Below are 5,796 nucleotides of genomic sequence, written 5' to 3'. Positions count from 1 at the left end.
CACCCCCACCTGGGTCCCTGTGGCTGATTGTTCCTCTGTCTGGCTTTGTGGCTTTTAATCCCCTTTCTCCTGCTCTTCCGGCCTGCTACTCTGGGCATCCCTGCGTTGTCTCTCCTCACCTGTAACCCTGGGGCTGGCTGCTCTTCTCTCCGGGTTCAAGGCTTTTATCCCCTTTCCCTGCTCTTCCGGCCTGCTACTGTGGGTGGGCCTGAGTTTCCCCTCCTCACCTAATCCCTTTGGCTGATTGCTCTTCTCTCTGGGTTCCTGGATTTTATCACTTTCTCCTGCTCTTCTGGCCTGCTACTCTGGGTGTCCCTGCCTTGTCTCTCCTCACCTGTAACCCTGGGGCTGACCCGTCAGTGGCAACTGTTATTCTCTGGTAGCTGCACCTCCCGCCGCTACTACTCTATGGAGCAACGACCCTGGGAAAAGTGACCAGCAGCCATCTTGCAGCACATCACGATTAAGTTGTGTCTTGCAGCACATCACATTAAGTTATCATAAAACAAGAGTATTTTACAGATATTAAATTTCAGAAAAAGAAGGGAGATATTAGTTAAGGAAAGGAGGTAGGCTCAGGAAGGCAGATGGGAGCAAGGCACCATTGACTTGCAAATAAAAAATTGGGTGAATTTCTGGCTATCTTCCACTCCTTAGATGGGTGACTGGATGCAGACAGTGCACAGTCTACACAACCAAACAAGCATGGTCACCCCTGGTAAAGGGATTGATTTAGAGCTTGAGGGGCTTCTAAGTAGGCTAAATTTGAGTGAAAGTGCTGCAAAAAGGTCTTCTAGGAAATCAAGCACTATGATCAACAGGAAATCAATCTGTATAAATTATTTTACATCAGTGAATGGTAGGACAAGAAATGTGAGATCTTAGTTGGCAAATAAGAAAGCATCAAAGAAAGTTTTATTTTTATTTTTATTTTTAAATTTTATGTTACAAGTTTGCCAGGGAATCACTCTCTAGAGATGTGTTCTTTTCTAATGGTGTTTTTACTAGTACATTTCTTTGGGGGAACTTTAAAGCACACTAACATTCTTCAAAATGGTAGGAACGCTAGCATCGAAAGAGTATACAGGGAATGTAAATACTAACAATAATTTCTTGTTAAGTAAATGCAATTTAATCAAATCTTCCAAAGTTTTTAGTTATTTGGAATTTTATAAAGAAAATATCTGTGAGGCATCTGTCTTCAGCTTGTCAAAACAAATGAAAAATATCTCTATTACTTTGCTTATAAGGAAATGCCAATATTTACAGCTGCGTACGTCTCTCTGTTTTCATTATAATTTTACAGTAAGAGAACTTTCTTTGGATGCTGAGAAATGACTATGATTTTCAAAAAAAAGAAAAGAAAAATGTGAAGCAATTGGTAGGTTTGTATGGCATAGGCCTGACCTATTAAATATATATCCAGATTAGGTTGTTGTTGTTGTTGTTGTTTGCCGTCGAGTCGGCCCCGACTCATAGCGACCCCTCCTTGGGTTTCCGAGGCAGTATCACTACGGAAGTAGGATTGCCCAACCTTCCTTCCGAGGAGTGGCTGGTGGGTTTGAACCGCCAGCCTTCTGGGTAGCAGTCAAGTGCCTTAGCCACTATGCTACCAGAGCTTTATGACAGAATTCTATCATACCACTAAAGTCAAGCCTGACTGGTGGCTCAATGAAAAGAAATTTGACTCAAAATTGATATGTTCATCTAAAAATGCAGTGCACTTAAAATATCTCTTTAAGTCTTGTTTGGGATAATAGAAAATGTTTTCTTATTGGCCTCTAGTTATAAGAATATAGTCAATGTTATTTTTCCCTTTAAAATTCTTAACAGGAAAATTATTCATCTAATTTATGCTGAAGCATTCTACAGTAAGTTTAGTACATAATTATCTGTTAGTACCCAATAAATGGGAGCTCTGGTAGCATAGTGGCTAAGACACTTGCCTGCTAACCAGATGGCTGGCGGTTCAAACCCACCAGCCCCTCCTCAAAAGGAAGGTTGGGCAATCCTACTTCCATAGTGATACTGCCTCAGAAACCCAAGGAGGGGTCACTATGAGTTGGGTTTGACTCAACGGCACATAACAACAACAAGAACAACCCCAATAAATAGCTTCTATGTATTCATCACAATTTACTATTGATCATCAGTTTCTTATAATGGGTATGCTTATGTCTTTCTAAGAGCTTCACCCTGTCAATGAAGTTATTGTACACTGAGCTAAGAATTTCATTAAGTGCTATCTTTTTTTTAAGAAGGAACATTTTTGTGAAGAATATGAAGACATGTGCATGTAGCCAATATGTAATTGCCTTATTATTTCATTGCCATAATTCTATTTTATAAATAGCTATGTTTAAAATTAACCACATTAGAGGAGGCTTGAAATTTATTCCCTTTTAAAGTGCATCAAAGTATCATATAAAGTAGAAAAAGATCTATTAGAAAATGAATTTTGCCTCCACTTGAGTCTCAGCATTTGTCTCTTTCAGTTGTGTCCAGGTAGTCAAATTAAAAGAAATGTTGTGAAGCTAATCAATGCATTTTACCCAGTCAGACAATAGAGCCATGAAAGAGGGGAAAAACAAATTTTGTGTATATTAATGGGGTAAATTTGGACAAGAAAAAAGAGTGTCATTCCATTGATTTAAGTCATGCCATTTGACAAATCTGAAAATGTTGCTTTCCAAATCATGTTGTTGTTGTTGTTATTTTCTGTCGAGTCACTCCCGACTCATAGTGACCCCTCCTTGGGTTTCCGAGGCAGCATCACTGCAGAAGTAGGATTGCCCAACCTTCCTTCCGAGGAGTAGCTGGTGGGTTTGAACTGCCAGACTTCTGGTTAGCAGTCAAGTGCCTTAGGCACTATGCTACCACAGCTCCTATTCCAAATCATAGCATACATATAAGAAAGACCAATTCTGTATCCAACAACCCAATAGGTTCCTATGAGAAGGTAGAGAAAGATATGATCTAACCTCTTGCTAAGAAAACATGCAGCCTCAACATGGATGCAAAAAGTATACTCATAAAATGACTGAAGAGAATACAAGAGAGTTGTTATTCATTTCCTAAATTTAGAAAATAAATACAATGGTAAGAGAGTTTGTACACAGAAAAAATCATCATAGGTGGAATCATTAAGAAAGGCTTATAGTTCAACGAGTTAGAAACATTTAGATGGATTGGTGTGAAAAAAAGTCCTAGCCAGAGCCAAGGGTGCAGAAGTCGGAATACTTCTGGAGTGAAGCAACCCTTTGAGGGACAATAATAGCAATGGCCGAATCTATACATGCTTGCAGGCTTATAATGGGGGGATATGAGGAATGTCATCCAATGGAAAGGAGAGACCCAACCCTAGCAAAAGTAAAGAAGGAGGGTGGATCAAAGACTACAGTCTTTATTCCTTGTCTAACTAAAAAAAAAATAATAATAATAAATTAAATTAAATAAGAAAATGACAATAAGATATATTACTAATTTTTTTTTTCTTATTGCTCTACTTCCTTTTACTGTTTCTGATTGTTCTTCTCTGAAAGCTTGTGTAGTCTTTTCTTTTTTAAAATTTTCCCCTAAAGCTCTGTCTTTGATATGCTCTTTTTATATTCACATTTTCTTTCTAATACACCACAATCATTCTCATTTCTTAAATTTTCATTCCTGTTCTCTTAGTGTCATATTTTAAAGGAATATCTATTTCTGCATCTTCATAAAAACTCTAGTCTAAATGTCTATTATTTAGTGTTCCCTTTTACATAGTTCATCATTGCCTTCAATTCACCAGGTACAAAATAGAGTGTATTAACTTTTCCCCCGAGTTGAACCACCCAAATTTTATATTTTTGTTAATTTTTCTCATTTTATTTTTCATTCCTATGTGTAGTCTTTGAATCACATAGTCTTATAAATTCTACAGCCAATGAGCCTATTATACCTACACAGGTATAAGCCTGTTCAAGACTAGCCATATATTCAAAACTGTGTACTCTAATAACATTATATATAGTATTGGAAATATATACTTCATTAAAATGTTCTCAATCGATTTCCTATTAAAAAGGAAAAGCTGAAAACAATATTAAATAATAATAAATCGTAAGATTCTCTTCTTATGTCATTGAGGATTTGATAACACATTGTAGTAAGTGAAGACCTTTGAAGAAAAATGAAATCCTGTAATAGACAGTTACATGCACTATAGACTGCCCATTAAAGAGATTTTGAAACATCTAACAAAATTGAGTAAACATACCTATTTTTTATACTTGAGCAAATATTTTGGTACCATTTCAAATTATGGTTCCATCACAGCTGACATAATTTTCGAACTTGACTAGCCAATGCATCAATCATAGTCAATATCACAAAATATTTCAAAATGTTGCAACATTAAAAGCATGATTAAAGTCTCAATATTTAATGTGCTTACAATCTATTTTCTAATTTTCACTGTGCTGTTTTGAGGATACTTCTACACACTGAGTAATGTGATATTAAAAAACAAAAAGAAAACAAAACAAAAAAACAGGTGATTGCTATTGTTGTTAGGTGCTTTTCAGTTGGTTCCAACTCATACCCACCCTATGTACAGCAGATTGAAAAGTGCTGTGACAGTAAAGGAATAATCAGAAGATGCCGATTACTGTCACTAACATTCAAGGAATCCATCATTCTGCAGAGGGCAATGAAGGAAAGAAAATGGAAATGGCAGCAGAAGATGATTATTCTCCACCTACGAAAAGACCAAAGAGCAGCGAGCCACTGCAGCCGCCAGTCCCCGGACCCGCCAATGTTGGAAAACGCACAGTCAGGGAGTTCACCTTCTACAAATAGCATGCCCAAATTACTGATCTCCCTAAACAAGTTGAGGAGCTGTTTGAAAGATAGTATGCTCAGGCTATAAAAGCCAAAGGTCCTGTGATGATCCCATATCACCTATTCTAGTTGCACATGGAAGATCTTTAAGTAGAAAGTCTTCCTGAAGGAATTCTTTTTGTAGGCCATCTATATACAGAATTCCTCGGCTTGAAAGGATATTACTTGCAAAGGAAAAGATTGCTTTTGTGATTAAGAAACATGAACTTTTTAATTCAACACGTGAAGATTTACAGCTTGATAAACCAGCATCAGGAGTAAAGGGAGAATGGTATGCCAGAATCACTAAATTAAGAAAGATGGTGGATCAGCTTTTCTGCAAAAAATTTGCTGAAGCCTTGGGGAGCACTGAAGCCAAGGCTGTGCCTTACCAGAAGTTTGAGGCACATCCTAATGACCTCTACATGGAAGGGCTACAAGAGAACATTCCTTTTAGAAGTGCTTCCTGGTATGGAATCCCACCGCTGGGGGGAAAAAAAAAAAAAAGTCATTCAAGTGAGTAATCAAATTAAATGTATCACTAAAGACCAGAACTTCTAACTCATAACAACTGAAGTTACTCAGCCAAGAATGAATACTCCAATAAAAGCAGACTGCAGTGTCAGAATTACCAAGCTGCGGAAGCAAGTGGAGGATACTTTTAATTTGAAATTTGCTCAATCTCTTGGGCTCCCAGGAGGCAGTCAAAGTTCCATATTCTGTGTTTGAGTCAAATCTTGGGTTCCTGTATGTGGAAGGCTCACCAGAAGGAATGTCCTTTAGAACCCCTATCTGGTTTGGAATTACACAACTTGAAAGAATTGTCCATGGGTGTAATAAAATCATATTTGTTGTTAAAAAACCTCAACCACAGACGCTCTTCAACAAAGAAAAGGGAAACCAATTAACACAGACACAGAAGATAATCTTGGACCCCTG

General features: G+C 37.6%; 1 pseudogene; it reads left to right on the top strand.

Annotated features, from left to right (window-relative positions):
• The first annotated feature begins 705 nt into the window (after positions 1-705).
• Positions 706-5,796, top strand: part of LOC103211604 — a 7,164-nt pseudogene continuing 2,073 nt past the window's right edge.

This window comes from Orycteropus afer, unplaced genomic scaffold (genome assembly GCF_000298275.1).
Source record: "Orycteropus afer afer isolate SDZICR_OR568_19922 unplaced genomic scaffold, OryAfe1.0 scaffold00764, whole genome shotgun sequence".
NCBI classification, from domain to species: domain Eukaryota; kingdom Metazoa; phylum Chordata; class Mammalia; order Tubulidentata; family Orycteropodidae; genus Orycteropus; species Orycteropus afer.
This window is presented reverse-complemented; position numbering and strand designations above follow the sequence as displayed.